The sequence below is a fragment of the Pantherophis guttatus genome, chromosome 1 (assembly GCF_059756535.1).
Source record: "Pantherophis guttatus breed Tessera chromosome 1, ASM5975653v1, whole genome shotgun sequence".
NCBI classification, from domain to species: domain Eukaryota; kingdom Metazoa; phylum Chordata; class Lepidosauria; order Squamata; family Colubridae; genus Pantherophis; species Pantherophis guttatus.
The window spans coordinates 112,344,743-112,360,740 of record NC_142063.1 but is presented as its reverse complement, the minus strand read 5'-3'; the positions used below and the strand labels follow the sequence as shown (position 1 = coordinate 112,360,740).

The following is a 15,998-nucleotide window of genomic DNA, read 5'->3' as shown; positions in this document are numbered from 1 at the left end:
TACCGGGACGCCGGTAGCCACAGCCACTCGGTCTTGGAAGGGTTGAGTCTGAGCCTATTTCTCCCCATCCAGACCCGTACGGCCTCCAGGCAGCGGGACATCATGTCAAGAGCATCATTGGGGTGGTCTGGGGTGGAGATGTACAGCTGAGTGTCATCAGCATACTGATGTACCCTCACCTCAAAACCACGGATGATCTCGCCCAGCGGCTTCACATAAATGTTGAACAGAAGGGGCAAGAGGACCGACCCTTGCGGCACCCCCCAAGCGAGGCGCCTTGAGGTCGACCTCTGCCCCCCTGCCAACACAAACTGTGAGCGGTCGGAGAGGAAGGAGGAGAACCACCGCAACACGGTGCCCCCTATTCCTAACCCCCTCAACCGCTGCAGCATGATACCATGGTCGATGGTATCAAAAGCCACTGAGAGATCTAATAGGACCAGAACAGAGGAACAACCTCTGTCCCGAGCCCTCCAGAGATCATCTACCAATGTGACCAATGCCATTTCCATGCTGTACCCCCGTCTGAAGCCCGACTGGTAAGGGTCCAGATAGACAGCTACTGGGGGAGCTGTCGTGCCACCACACTCTCAACAACCTTCGCCACAAAGCGAAGGTTGGAGACCAGATGGTAATTTGCTAATACAGCCAGGTCCAGGGAAGGCTTCTTGAGTAGGGGCCTCACCACCACCTCCTTCAAGGCGGCAGGAAAGGTCCCCTCACTCAGAGAAGCATTTATAATCCCCTGGAGCCAGCCTCATGTAACCTCCCGGAAGGCCAGTACCAACCAGGAGGAACACGGGTCCAATAAACATGTGGCAGCACTAAGCCTACCCAGGATCCTGTCCACGTCCTCGGGAGCCACAGGGCAAACTCTTCCCAGATAATGTTCTCAAGACCTACCCCCATCTCCCCCCCCTGGATCCACCCAGTCGGAGTCCAAATCCGAGTGACTTTATCATGCAGGAACTGCACAAACTCCTCAGCACGACCCTGCAAGGGGTCTTCCCACGCTCCCCCCCAAAGAAGGGAACGGGTTACCCTAAACAGAGCAGCTGGGCGGTTCTCTGCAGATGCAATAAGAGCAGAAAAATAGTTAAATTTTGCCGCTTTTATCGCCACTAGGTAGGTCTTGATAAAAGACCTCACCAGTGTTCGGTCGGATTCAGATTGACTAGTCCTCCAGACACTCTCTAGGTGTCTTTTCTGACATTTCATCTCTCTCAGCTCCTCGGAGAACCAAGGAGCCAATTGAGATCGACATCGGGTTAGAGGCCGCAAAGGCACAACGCGGTCTAAAGCCCCGGTGGCTGCCCTATCCCAGGCGGCCACCAGGTCTTCAGTCGAGTCGTGTGCCAGAGTCTCAGGAAATGGCCCAAGCTCCGTCAGGAACCTATCAGGGTCCATCAGGCACCTGGGACGGAACCACCTGGTCGGTTCCGTCTCCCTGCGGCAAGGGGAAGCGGCTCAGAAGTCTAAGTGAAGGAGGGAATGATCTGTCCATGACAAGGGTTTAATATCTTAATCCCCTATTCCTAGATCATTCAACCACTGACCAGAGACAAAAATCAAGTCCAGAGTGTGTCCTCCTGTGTGAGTGGGGCCTTGAACTAACTGGGTCAGGTCCATGGCTGTCATGGAAGCCATGAAGTCCCTAGCTGCTTCCGACGTCTCACCGATGGATGGCAGGTTGAAATCCCACATGACAATGAGTCTGGGGGTATCCACCGCCACCCCAGCAATAACGTCGAGCAGCTCGGGTAGGGTTGCCACCACGTGGCAGGGAGCCAGGTACACAGTCAGCAAGCCCATCTGCACCCCACGACCCCACTTCACAAAGAGTGTGTGGTGATCATACCACACTATTAGCAGGAATTGCCATTGCATAAGATCAGGGGTCTGCTCTGCAACCTTAAACACTCAAAGAAACATTTGGACCAGTTTCCCACAGAAAAGAAAACACTGGGAGCCTCAAAACCCTTCCCATGCCTGACTATTTCTTGAGTGGCTACAAAACTAGTAGTTGAATTAAACATTCTGTTTTCTTCTGAAACTTTTCTTTTCTTGGATTTATCCATGGTTAGCCTACTGGGGGTTGAAAAGCTCAATAAATTGTGTGCTGGCGGGTGTCACACTTTGGCGGTTGTGACACATATTTTGAGTGACAGGGAGCCGTAGCAGAGGGGTGAAAGAGCCGCATGTGGCTCCAGAGCTGCAGGTTGCTGACACCTGCATTAGATGAAGGGGTGTGTGTGTGTGTGTGTGTGTGTGTGTGTAGTTCCCACGGGTATCAATTTTTGTCTGTATTACATCCTTGCAAGGAAATAAATATGCTACTATCCAAAGAGCCCTGGTGTCCTAAAATAACCAGTATAGTTTGCTCAACTTCTGCTTTATGTTGATTGTGAAATCAGTCCTTGGTAAGGAAAGGTTAGTTGCCAAGAAGAGCTAACATTTGTAGCAAGCTTTATGTTAAGAATGACAACAGGAGGGGTCTCAAATCTATAAATACAAGTTTGAGAATATACTATTTATTTATTTATACATACATACATACATACATACATACATACATACATACATACACTGCCTATCTCAGTAAGTAAATGGTTTACAAATAAATAATAAAAGTATAAAGTATAATAATAAAATAATACTATAAAATAATAAACAATAAACCAATTCTTGAAAAGTATTCCTATAATATATTTCAGAGTTATTACTGGACAGTGGGAAAAGAACCTAAAATTGAATGTTGTACTATACTGTCACATGAAGAGATTGGTAGATTGAATAACAGGAAATTATGCTATTTACTAATATTAATTAGAAAACAAGGCTGGTAAAATACAGGTAAAAAGTTTAGGATATTATTAGATTATAATGAATGCTGTTTTGAAAGGTAGGGATGAAAAAATGGGGTATCCATATTTATGGCCTTTAATACTAGTTTTAAAGTAAACATTTTTTTAATTCAGACTAACATGTAGAAAATATTTAGGTTTATAAGTATAGAAACTAGTATAAGAATCATGTTCTAAATCAATGTACCAATAGTGGTTTAAAAAATAATAAAGCCAATCTGTTTTCAATACCATCAAATTAATTGATCTTAATATATATTAAAACATTTTGCTATGTATGAGAAATTAATTAAAATGGGAAAAATGTATATGTTACATTGCTTTGCATTTTATTAAATTGATTCTATGTGTGTGCGTGGGTATGAAAATCAGACACATAACTGACACTTTGCATTTATCCACTCACAGTAAAGCAAATGATTTCCTGAAAAATGCAGAAAATGCAGAAAAACACATTTTGAAACTCTATCTCCCTATTTACAGTAACTTCAAGAGCATTTGACTTACAAAGATGTATATAGAGATAAAATATATGAATAAAGAAAATATATACAAGGCAGGGAAAAATGCCACAAAGCCCTACATCCTCTTAAGCACAGATTGAAAATGCAGAGATAACTGTGTGGAGGTGACATATTTTCATGACATGGTCTTTGCCTCATCTGTAGCCCCAGGTGAGGCAGCTTAAAGGAATGCTCCAGTTTTTAAAAAATGCTTTGCCTCTTCTCCTCAAACAATCTTTGCTTTGGATATAATCCAGCATGCTTCATTAACGATATGGCTGTTGAAGCAGCGTGGGTGAGAATGTGAGATATTCGCAGTGGGGTCCTGGAACCAGCTCATAGAAGCTCACAAGCGCACAAGAGCCAATGGTTAAATTTACTGAAATTTGATGAGTTGGTTGATAATTATACTGATGGGTCTTAACATCTAGTTTGCCAATCAGCTAGGTGTGGTGCACTGATAGAATAGAATGATTAGAGCTGATTCTTCAGCATTTAGCAGCATATATACACTCAGTTTTTCTAGCTCCTATTTGTCATTTTAGGCTGCTTGAGTCCTGCCTTCTATAGCCCCTGAATCTTCTACTGTAGGACAGACTAATCTGCAGAAATGTTGGCTGTTTTTTCTGAAAAGGTTGTCAAATGTATATGCATTGGCTTAGGGTGCTTGTGAGTGATGGATCTGTGCTTAAAAACAGAACCAGCCTGCTTTAAAAGAACACTAGCCCTGTGAAGGTAAAAAAGTTGATTTAAACTGGGAAAGTGAGCCAGGTTTATCAGCTCAGCAGTATGTTGCTGTTTTTATCATCACTGACGGCAATAAAGGTTTCCCAGTGATTCTGCTGAGAAGGAGCTTTGCTTGGCTGAGCTTGTTACTGCCTGTATTACGTGGAAATAGAAGATGATTTTGCTTGCTCCACAGGCTATTTCTAAGGGCTGCTGCCTGCAAGGGCTTACTGCCAGCATAGGCATTCCATTGCAGCAGTAACTGAGGATGGAGCCTGCTGGTTGTCCCCTCCCACTTTATCCTACTTCTCTTTGTCGTCCAGGCTATTTTTGAGAAATGGGTTTAGTGCTCTTTCAATAGACTTCTAGTCTTGTCTTCAGAAGGAGCCTGACAGATAACAGATTTAAAGCAATTTGACAGGTGGCTAAACCAGCCATTCTTACACCCACACATCTCTTCCCTGAGCATACCATGGACTGTAGTTGTAATTTTGTTTCTTGCTGGCAACTGATGCTTGGTGGTAAAGGAAATGAAGCCAGGGAATCCACTAATTAGGTTCCTCAAAATATCCTACATTAAAACAGTAAGGACTATACCACTCATTAGTCTCATTAATGAGGCAGAATAGGGATTAGTAATGAGGGTGGCACAATTACTGCCAGCCTTCCTTTCTGCCACTATACCTTTCTGGGCTGAAGTAAAGCTTTTTAATATGGAGCTTTGGCTGTCTGCTGGTATTAATCTCTTGCAGCAAAATCTTCAAATCTGTTTAATTTAGGAGTATTCACTGATGGCAACCAAAATTTAAATAGAAACAGGATAGCTTCAAAAATTTGTATGGCTGACTTAAAATTGGAATACTGTATCTGGATGTAGTCTGATTTGTAGACAATTCATAACATGGATATGTTAGACTCAGGGGGTGGGCTTCAAAAATTTTAGCAAGGGGTTCTCTACCTGGTTGCTGGGTGGGCATAGCCATGACGGGCATGGCCTAGTTGGCCTCCTGCATCACAGAGGGGGGCGTTTTTGCCCTCCCCAGGCTCCGGAGGCTTTCCTCGAGCCTCCAGGAGGGTGAAAACGGCTTCCCCAGGTTCCAGAGGCCCTCTGGAGGCCAGAAATGGGCCCGTTTCCGGCCTTCCCAAACTTGCGGTAGGCCTGTTTTTTGCCCTCCCTGATCCTCCCTGCGTGCCCTGCATTTACCTTGCATCCAAAATGGGCCACGTGGGGACTCCTGGGAGAGGTCGGGTGGGCAGGACCAGCCAGGAGTGGGATTTGGGGGTTCTCTGAACTGCACAGAATCTTAGCTAGAGGTTCTTCTGAACCCCTACGAACCCCCAGCAGCCCACCCCTGGTTAGACTGTGGGGAACTTGCTGCATGTGGAGACAGTTGGTGCACTTTCCAAAAGTAGACGTGTGACTCTGAAAAAAAAATGTGGTAGCAATCTGAAGGAGGTTCTTCCTTCACACTCCTGTGGTTAGTGAAGCACCACTTTGGAAGGATTTGCACAGCCCTAATTTGCATATTCTTTCAATCATCTCGGATTCATAAAGGAGAAGAATTTCTAGAAACTAAATATTTCCAAGTAGTTCCCCAAGAAGGAGTCATAGTAATAGAAAACAACAAACCTCGATGTCATTTGATATTATTACATTTCTATATAATTTAATATAAACAACCCAATGAAAATTATTGCACGGGCAGAAAATAAATATAAAATTAAAACATCAAAAGAAATTATACTGCAAGAAAGAGAGATTTATTACAGTTCAAAACTACAGGGAAAATTCATATTATTGGCAACAAGTGGTACATTTGATATTGCTTGGAGAAATATGTAAGCATGCTCATTTGGGGAAAACTTAAACTTATGCACCAAAAGCCAGCTAGAGAATAGTTGGCTTTTGGTGCATAAGACCAAAATTGTACTGTATATATATTATACCTGTTTTGCTATTGCATGATAATAGGAGTTCTAAGTGTGAGAACAGGCAAGTTCTGAACAATACTGGTAGTCCTTGATTTAAGACAATTCATTTAATGACTGTTCTAAGTTATGACAGCACTGAAGATGACAGGTCCTCACACTTATTGATCTCAGCACCCTGCAATGACATAATGAAAATTCAGACATTTGGTAACCAGCATGCATTTCTGACAATTGCAGCATCCAGCATTGTGTGACTCCCATTTATGACCTTCCCAGGAGGCTTCCAACAACCAAAATCAATGGAGCAGGCTGGATTTGATTCACTATTGCATGATTCATTTATTGATTGTCGTGATTCACTTAACATTCATGGTAAAAAGGTCATAAAATCAAGCATGATTCACTTAATGACCCTCTTGCTTAGATGGAAGTTCCAGTCCTAGTTGTGATCAAATGTTGAGGACTATCTCTAATGCAGCTTTTAAATAATTGTTTAAAATTGAAGTAGCTCCAAGGCTTTCTCCAATTGTCCCATGTAGTCTGAATGTTGCTTGTTGATCAAGAAATTGTGATTGGAGAGAACGGGGTAATTTTAAAAAGATTTTATACAATTTATGAATTTATTGTTTATGTTATTATAAATCTGCAACTCGAGTTTCTCCAACTATAAGCAGAGTTATGGAACAGCAGCCAGGAATAGGCTTTTGAATACCATTGAGATCTCACTTACAATCTATAATTATTTCTAATTTTGGGGTAGCAGGAAAAAGAAAAAAAAGCTTTTCAAATGGAACATATCTTGGTTCACCAGAAGATGGCACTGGCAAATAATTTTTCCTTAAATTATTTCTGTACAAGCATTTAGGGTTCATTATGTTCCCTACATGAAATTCCCAATATTTTGCAAGATTTTATGCAAGCACAGCCAACAAATAAGCATAATAAACCTTAACAAAAATGTTGCTTCTACTAAAGTGACCAAATCTGGCCTGTAAAAATCCAGATGATCAGCATAGAGTTCACATTTTCTGCATGGCTGCCATCATCTGGATTTTTGCAGCCCAGGTCTGGTTGCCTTAGCTTCTCTATAACAACCTCCCCAATTAGACCCTGGCAGAGGCAAACATCAGATTCAGTTCTTACCAATTCAAACGAAGGAAATCCTAAGAGTAAAGTATATTTCAAGTAGAAAATCACAATAAACTATCATCTTTAAATTACTGAAGTCTTGGCCTCTTGGCAAATCATATATAAAAGATCCAAATAATGTTCACCTTATGCACCTCTATCAAGCCATAGCAACAAAACAAAAAAAAACCCAACTCGACATCATAAGCTTTATATATGGGCTAAGGATTAATGAATGAGAAAGTCTTGAGAGATTTCTGAATAGAAAGACAATGTTTTAATGATGAATTATGCTCTTTGAATTGCAGTTATGCAGGCACTAGAATAGAGAAATGACATTACCATATATACTGTGTTTCCCCGAAAATAAGACCTGGTCTTATTTTCTTTTCAGCTCCAAAATAAGCAGGTCTTATTTTGGGGGGATGTCTTGCCTGCTTACTTTAGACTACCACAGCCACGTTTCCTATGCCCCGACACCTGTCGTGCCAATGCTTGACTTCAGCAGCTGCTTGTTGTGCTGGTGGAGCTGCTCGCGGCAGGACACTGTGTGGTGCGTTGTGCTTTTGTGTGTGTGAGTGGCTGCACCAGTGTGATGAGCTGAGCCTCACAACATCCTGCCATGAACAGCGAACAGTGATACCACAGATGTCCTGTGGCATTTGGCTGCAAGCAGCTACACAAAAAGTCAGGCAGTGGCACAGGTGTCCAGGGGTTGGAGGCCTGGGTGCATCAGTCCTAAGGTAAGTGGATGCTGGGCATGTGGGGTAACTCTATCCCCCCACCCCCACCCTAGCTTGATTTTGATGCCTGCGCCTTGCCCCACCTTGTACAACCAGATGGTGGGCAGGCTTAACTAGGGCTTATTTTTGGGGTAGGGCTTATATTAGGCACAGGCGTGAAAATTAGACTAGAGCTTGTTTTCAGGGTAGGTCGTATTTTCAGGAAAACATGGATAATACCTCTCAGCAGCATTACAAGGGAGAAACTTTACTATCGGTACATATTTTTGAAGTAATAGGTTTACACACATATAAGGAATGTTTATTGAGAATAAACAGGTTTAAGATAAACAAGGGAACTTGTTAAACATGCTTTAAGTTTCCCATGACAGCAACTGTGGCATAATGGGCCTTACTTTCAGACAGTTTATAATCCTCTATCATGTTTATCCAATTTCAGGTTGACAAATCTTAACCTCTCCAAACTCTGCTAGTTTTATTTAGATTTTTAAAATCCTTTATTATTTTTATAAATAACTCAAGGTGGCAAACAAATCTAATACTCCCTCCTATTTTCCTCACAACAACGCTGTGAAGCGAGTTGGGCTGAAAGACAGGGTGAGTAGCCTAAAGTAGCCTGCTGGCTTTCATAGTTAAGACTTGAATTTGAGGACAGTGACAGACCTCTGCAATGCCATAATTTTGGGATGTGAAAAGAGCCTTAAACTGTTGGATTTGAATTATCTATTTTGGATTTCTTTCTTGTATTGATAAATATATTATAACTATTCTGAGCTACAAGGCAAGAGAGTTACGTTGGGGCATGCAGAAGATCTGGTTGTTACCCATTAGGATGATGGGAATTAATAATCCTGATGAAAGCCACAATTACAACTATATGGAATATAATCATAATGTCACTCGGGTGGTTGTTTTTACTTTTATATATATATGAGGATATTCATTACTGATGGGGGCAGATGATGACTGAAGACTTTGAACAAACTGTTGCACCAGGATGCTACGTTACCCAATTATGGATGAGGGACTCAACAATCCAGTGGAAAGACATCAAAGAAGATATTATATGGATTATAAATTTAAAGTTATTGTCTTTTCTTTTTTTTAAATAACGGAATATATACAGATATATATATATATATATATTTTAGCAGAGTGGGCAGTGGATTAAAGATATTAAGAATTGTTCTGCATGGTAATTTTGTAGGAAAGTGGGTGGAAATATGTTAGTCTACTGATGGATTAGCTTAAGAAAAGGGATGTTTAAGTGATATATTTAGGGCAGTGGAGGAAATGGATAGAGTTGAATAAATGTTAAATTAGGATTTATGGGGAAGGCTGCTTTGAAATGTTATATTAATATACACAAAGAATAAATGTTAAAGTAGGATCTATTATACAGTCTTAAAGTGGAAGGTTGCTTTGAAATGTTGTAATAATATATAGATATAAGTTTTGGGGAGGACAAAAAGGGCAGATTATTGCTAAATTGGGAGTTATAATAATATTATGCTAAACTAGAAGTTATCATATAATGTTATAGCAGACTGCTTTTTTTTTGAAATGTATGATAAAAGGGGAAAGTAACAATATTAATAATATTTTTAGTAAGTAAGGGTCAGTATATAGAGGAGGGAGTAAGGCGATGTTAAAATATTATGTAATCTGTTATGAATTAGGTTTTTGGTGTGAAGAAGTCACGGGGGGATGGGTGGCGAGGGGGGGTTAGGGAGGAGGAGGGGAAGGAAAAAAGGGGGAAAAATTTGTATCTGAAAACTTTTTCAATAAAAAAAAAAAAAAGAGACTTGAATTCACAGTCTTCTATCTTCTAGCCTGCTGCGTTAACCCCTAAGACCGAACTGACTCTTTTTAGTGTTACATTCCATAGGAGAAGCTTCTATGATATTAATACAAGTAACATTTGTTAAGCCACTTTAAATTAATTAAATTCATTAATCAAGCAAAAATATCGTGAAATGCTGATTCACAACAGCCAAGAATGACAAACTCACTGTACAATAGTAAGAAAAAGCAACCCACCATTTTACTATTCTATTTAGCAGTGAATAAGAATGTATGTCTTTGAAGTTAATATGTACTGCTTCTTAAAAACTTGAACACCTGGTTTTATAGTTGTAGAATGGTTTTGGCACTAATATTAAAATTGGCAAGGAAGCTATACCAGTTCCCGTGAGAAATTAGAACTAAGTAAATATTTTCCTTATCAATTGTCTGTTACCTATGGAATTTTGCTTGCAAAAGTCTCATGAATTCATTTATGACAATGGACAGTAAAGTTTGAGTTTGAATGGCAACTATTTTTCTCAGTGATCAATCCAAAATTAAGAAAGTGGTTGTAACCTTTCTTAGAGGGTTCTTAGAATAAATTGTAATGTAAAACTTTATAACATAGTATTTTTAATCAGGATACTGACACATTTCCCATTTTGTCTTCTCTGAAGTCTTTTCTTTCCTGGTGCAATATATCTTGGGACTTGAACTGCTTTATCACATTGATGATAGGGCAATGCTTTGATTCCTTCTCTAATGTAAATTTCCAGCAAGTTTGTTACCATTGATTCCTGTTTTTCCTTTTCTTGGTCAACCTGAAAGCCAGTTGACAAATAGCTTCAATAATTTATAACAATTTTACATTTTAGATGTTTTGTGATCAGTTTGTTTTTCAGTTTTGCCAAACTGATGGTGCTTGATTTCTCAGTTATTACCAATCCTTGATTTGTAATGCCAATAGAATTGGCAGTATTTGAAGTTTTTATTGAAATTTATCTTATTTATCTCTGTAATTCTTATTTATGAGTTGAGGATCTAGTTTAGGACTGCCGCCACCGCCAAAATGCTTGTGTAAAACAACAGACTCCTTTAAGAGTGGGGAAGGTGTATTATTCAAGACCTAGAAAGTGGGTAATTGGGTCAAGTATTTTTAAGGACCATTGAGCTGTTTCACTACAGATGAAAGGAAAATGAAAATACCTTAAATATTTACAGTCATTTATATTGTGCCTTTTTTAGGTACGTGCATAAGAATGTTTAAGAACAGTTTAGAACCACAACATAACATAATGCTTTTATTTAGGAAAATAACAATTTTAATCAAATAGAAACTTTTGAACAAGCTATGCTCTAACCATGGGAGTAAGCTACACTGAATTCATTCAAATTTTTGAATAAATGTATATGGGATCACACTATTAGCAAGCAGAAATTTGGCAGAATCGAAATGTCTTTATTAACCAGTAAATGAATTTGGAGTGCTCAAAACTACATAGAATAAACCATTCTTGCCTGTGTGTTTTTTTTAGACTTTTTACTGCTATACAAAAAATTAGAGTTAGAGTTATTTATTTATTGTAGCCTAGTATCAGCATCTGGGATTGTGAAGTATTAGCTTTTTCAAAATTATCTTGTAGAAAATTACATTATATTATTTTATATTTTATTTATAGATTTCAGAATTTGTAAAAGCCTTCCAAAATATCTAGTTGTTTATTTATGCAACTCTCAGCTTGACTGTTTTTTTTAAAACTTATTATTCAGTCCAAGGGGCTCACATTTAAATGTTCTACATAAACTAATATAACTTAAGCATGCATTGCTATATTTAATCATTGTAAAATTCCAAGGCAGAAATATAGTACTGATGGATTAGTTTCGACTTACAGCATTATTCAGTATAATTGGCCAATTACAATGAGTGTGAGTGGTCAGCAGAGCAATTGATACTTATGGTGGTGGTAAGAAAGAACACATTTTCTTTAATCCTGGTAAAAGAACATGGCACTAGTGAAAAAAATGTGTATGAATCTATATTGATTGCAGAATGCTATTCGCCTTAGAAAGAATAAGAAATTTCTTAGTGCTTCTCTCCACACAGACAGTATAATTTTAATCTATGGATTTAAGGTATTATAAATCATTTTAACATTGTGCAGACTTGCTTCTTATTATCAAGAGCTGAATAATGCAAAGGAGGTGTGAATATTTCCCAAATGTGTACATAAATTACCAGATGTAACACTAAACCTAAGTTGAGGCAGCAATGCAAACCTATAGCCCCAAGGTTACATAAGGCCTTCTGAAGTTTAGGGAATGCCTTCCAGCCAAACTGTAATTTTTAACGTGATGGAATGGGGAAATTATTAAATACATGGAGTGTTATCACATAAATTAATATCATTTTTGACTTGGCCTTACCCACTTCTTAGTCCTGTCCCTGTCCAGAATGCAGTTTCTAGCATTCCTTCAAGGGGCAAGTACTATATTCCCTAGGGTGGAAAATGTTTACAATTTTGATTTAAGGAACAGGGACAGGGAGGACATTTGGCCAGAAATGTCTGTGACTCTCATGAACATTTTGATACTTTGAGGATGTGAAGGCAATTAAGTGACTGGATTACTGGATAAAGCCCAGGTAGTTGAGACTTTACAATGAATATGCTCTGACACAGACAACCAATCTGTACTAATTTTTTTAGAACTTTAACAATGATTACAGCTCAATGTCTTATTTTTCTGTCAACACTTATCTTCGCAATGTCATTTAGTGGAGAGCTTTTTTAAAGTGATGGACAGCCTCTTTTGTGTACAATCTGAGGGTACAAGATCTGGTATCTTTGCTTATTGTGACCAATTTGCTGGACATTTTTTATGGATAAAATATTCTTACCAAGTTGACTAAATATTTTTGACTGTCAGTGATAGGTGATATATTAGGATACTTTTTTTAAAAAAAAAAAACCCTTTATATAAAAATATGTGCAAACCTGTGCAAATATTCAAGCTGATTAGAGTTATTCCAAAGAGAACATCATACACCTGTGATAGGTGTTTCTAATTCACCCTGTTCTAGGTAAAAAAAATTCAAAGAAGCTGTGCCCCCATTATATCTTATAGTGTAAATGTGCCATTGCACAACTGCATTAGAAAAGAGAAAAATAATAATTTTAATTCTTATATAAAATGCTACCAGACAAATCTATCTTCAAATCAGAGTGGTATTTGTGAGTAGATCGGAGTGATCTTTACAAACAGTCCACCATTAATTATTCCAACATTGGGAGTTTGGAGGAAGCTGTGAAAATGGTTGCTAAGAGCTGAAGATGAAAGTCAAAAATTCAATATGAATGCCTATGCTGAACTTAATGCTGTTATTTACAGTCTCTGTTGCTAATTTATGTGATTTATTCTTATAGATAATTTTATGATGGTCGGTATTATGAGCCAGTTTGAGAGATCTGAATCTTATAAAAGTCAGTTGTAAATTATTTTAAAAAACGATCAGTTAGACTGTTCTTTTTCTCAAGGCAACTTATATCAACAATATTGGTTGATTGCTATTCTGAATTATCTTCTGAGTTACTTGATACCATTGGGAGCTGTGATCAAAGCAAAGCTTCTGAAGAAGCACATGAAATATTTTTTCAATAGTTTTGTTCATGTAGTAGTAATGTTCTATTTATCATGCATACTAGGAATGACTGAAATTGAAGGACACCCACAGGCACTATATAAAAGAAGTCTGTGTAGTCATCTGTGTTCCTTACTTCACAGAAGCAACAGATGAACTAATGTGTCTTATCTTATTATGTCTTAGAGGCACATAAAAATCTTCAGAGTGCAAAAAAAGCTTTCATTTATTTCAAATTAATGTTATGACAAATTTCAGCAGTTTCTATTTACCGCTTTTGCTCTTATCTAAATTACTTTCCTTGCTTTCTCCACCCTTCCAACATCCCTTTCCTATTTATTTATACCTGGCTCTCAAGAAAATAATGCTATTTGTTAAGGCTCAACAGCTACAGAACCTCATTTCCATATCGCAGATAAAAATGTTTAAAAAGCAATGCACGCATTTTAAATACTCCTTCATAGCTTCCTTTTGATTGTGTAATGCACCACTTTATTCCCTGTGTATTTAGGATTAAAGAGCGCCGCTCTTCCATCTGTGAACGCCTTTAAGTCACCGCTTTTGTCCATTCAAGTGAAGGATGGATCAAAGAGCCATCCTTCACTTGAATCCTTCTTTATGGGGAAGTGACGTATTCCATAAATCCTCTTTTTAAAGATTAATAAAAAGCAAGCAATGTCTTTCCCCATATTTCGGCAGTCTCTTCCTCAGCCCACAGGGGCAGCGGGAAATCCTCTTCGCCCCGCTGGGGCATCTGTGACCAACCGTCTCCTGGCAGGTTGTAACACTGGCCACCAGAGGGCGCGCGCGCGCACCCACCGTAGCCATGGTTACCGCTGGGTGCGTAGTGGGGTTTACGAAGCTGACGCAGTGGGCGGCCCGGCACAGGCGGAGGCGGCCCTGGCACAGGCGGAGGCGGCGTTGAAGAGCTGCGGGGCTGAGAAGCCCCGGCATGGAGGCGGCGGCAGCAGTGGCTCTGGCCCGGTGGCGGCGGCGCCGGAGGCGGCGGCAAAAAGGTGAGCGGATGCGGGGATTGGCGCGGCTCGAGGACGGCGGGGGGGGGGTTGAAACGGGAGAGGTGGTGGCGGTCCATGCAGGGCGGATGCCCACTTCTCGCTGCGGGTGAAAGAGCCGCCGCGCACCTCTTGGCGGGAGGAGGAGGAGGAGGCAGGGCGGGCGGACGGGGTGGGGCTGGAGACGGAGAAAGCCGCGAGGCCGAGGCCGCTCTGGCGCGGGAGCGAGCGAGCGAGCTAGTGCAGAGGCGTTGGTGCCCTGGCATATGGCAGCACGGGCGCGCGCTCAGGGAAGGCAGGGGTGGGAAAAGCGCGCGCCCCTTTCTCCCCCCACCGCCCGCCCGCCAACCGGCAGCCCCGCCGCCAGAGGTGGAGGGCCTGGTTGCCAAGGGGAACGGAGAAGCATCCCTCCTCCCCCGGCACCAGCAGCGTGGGAGCTGGACGGTAAGCAGGCAAGCGATCCTGTCGCTCTCGTGCCCAAGCAGGTGCCTCTGCTTCTGCTGCTCCCCTCCCCGCCTCTCCCCTTGCCAAACTCGGGTATATGGTGGAAGAGGTAGGGTGGGAAGGAAGGAAGGAAGGAAGGGAGGGAGGGAGGGAGGGAGGGTGGGTGGGTTGCTCTCCTGGGAACTGGTGGCAGGGGCTTTTCCTATGTCGCCTTGGATAGTTTTTCACCCCCTCTTCCTCTCCATCTCTCTGCCTGCTCTGCACCCTTTTCCCAAGAAATCGGTAGAATCAGGGTGGTGTGGCCTGTGGAGGGATTAATCTGCCGGGAGTTGGAAGTGTTGGGTAAGGAGGGATGGTTACAGTATGGAACTGCAGTGTAGCAAGCTGAAATTGGTTCTTGGGTATCCTTCCAATGCTTGTGGAAAAGGGAGTTGACAAAAGCTTAAGTGTTCCTAATACCATGGAGGGTGACGGGTGGATTTAAAGTAGAGAGGTTCCCTCCCCTCCCCCCACCCACCCACCCAGTTGATGAATCTGTGCATGATGGTGTTTTATGTGGAAATTAATAGTCTGGATCCATAACCAAATGACGTGGGCTGACATAAACATTTACTTTGCAGAAAAACTGAAGTTCTTTCTATAAACCTAAGCAGATGGGAAAATAATGGATCTTTCATCTTTGAAGGTTGTTTCTGCAAGGAGATGCTTCTATCGTGCAATTTTTGATAGCGTCCATTAAAAGTTTTGTGTGTGTGTGTGTGTGTGGCATGTAAATTGAAATAAAGGACATCTTGCCTTATGATTTGAAATTGCTCAAGAGATTGTAGCCATGTTGGTTTGGAATGCGATAAGTACCTGATACTTGTATTTTGATTATTGCCCAGGGTTCCACTTTTAGAAGGGAAGAAGACAAAAGTGGAAAAAGACAACATTAGAAATAAATTGCCTCCAAAGATTTCTAATTCTAAAAATTAATTTATTATTTGAGTGATTAAGGTTTATTAAAGGTTTATATGTTTATTAAAAGGATATATAAAATTATGGATTAAAAGGATAGATAAAAATTATGGATCAGTGAAGAGAGCTTTTAAAAAGGATAATCATTTCATGGCTGTAATTCAAACCTTAGAACACAGTTTAAATGGGTGGAGTTCAATGTACTAAATTATGTAATTTCTTTGATTATAATAGTTCTACAGAAAAGCATTGTGGAGATAGTT

At 40.5% G+C, this 15,998-nt stretch overlaps 1 protein-coding gene across 5 annotated transcripts in view; it reads left to right on the top strand.

Annotated features, from left to right (window-relative positions):
• The first annotated feature begins 14,165 nt into the window (after nucleotides 1-14,165).
• The window catches only part of DAGLA (diacylglycerol lipase alpha), a 92,829-nt gene continuing 90,996 nt past the window's right edge, over nucleotides 14,166-15,998 (top strand). Inside the window, exon 1 of one of the 5 annotated variants that reach the window (XM_034420184.3) lies at nucleotides 14,166-14,337. The gene's annotated coding sequence lies outside the window, so the exon portion shown is untranslated. Of the gene's footprint in view, nucleotides 14,338-14,523; nucleotides 14,779-15,998 lie in introns of those variants that run through there. The other 4 variants (XM_034420186.3, XM_034420187.3, XM_034420185.2 and 1 more) reach the window with 4 other exon arrangements.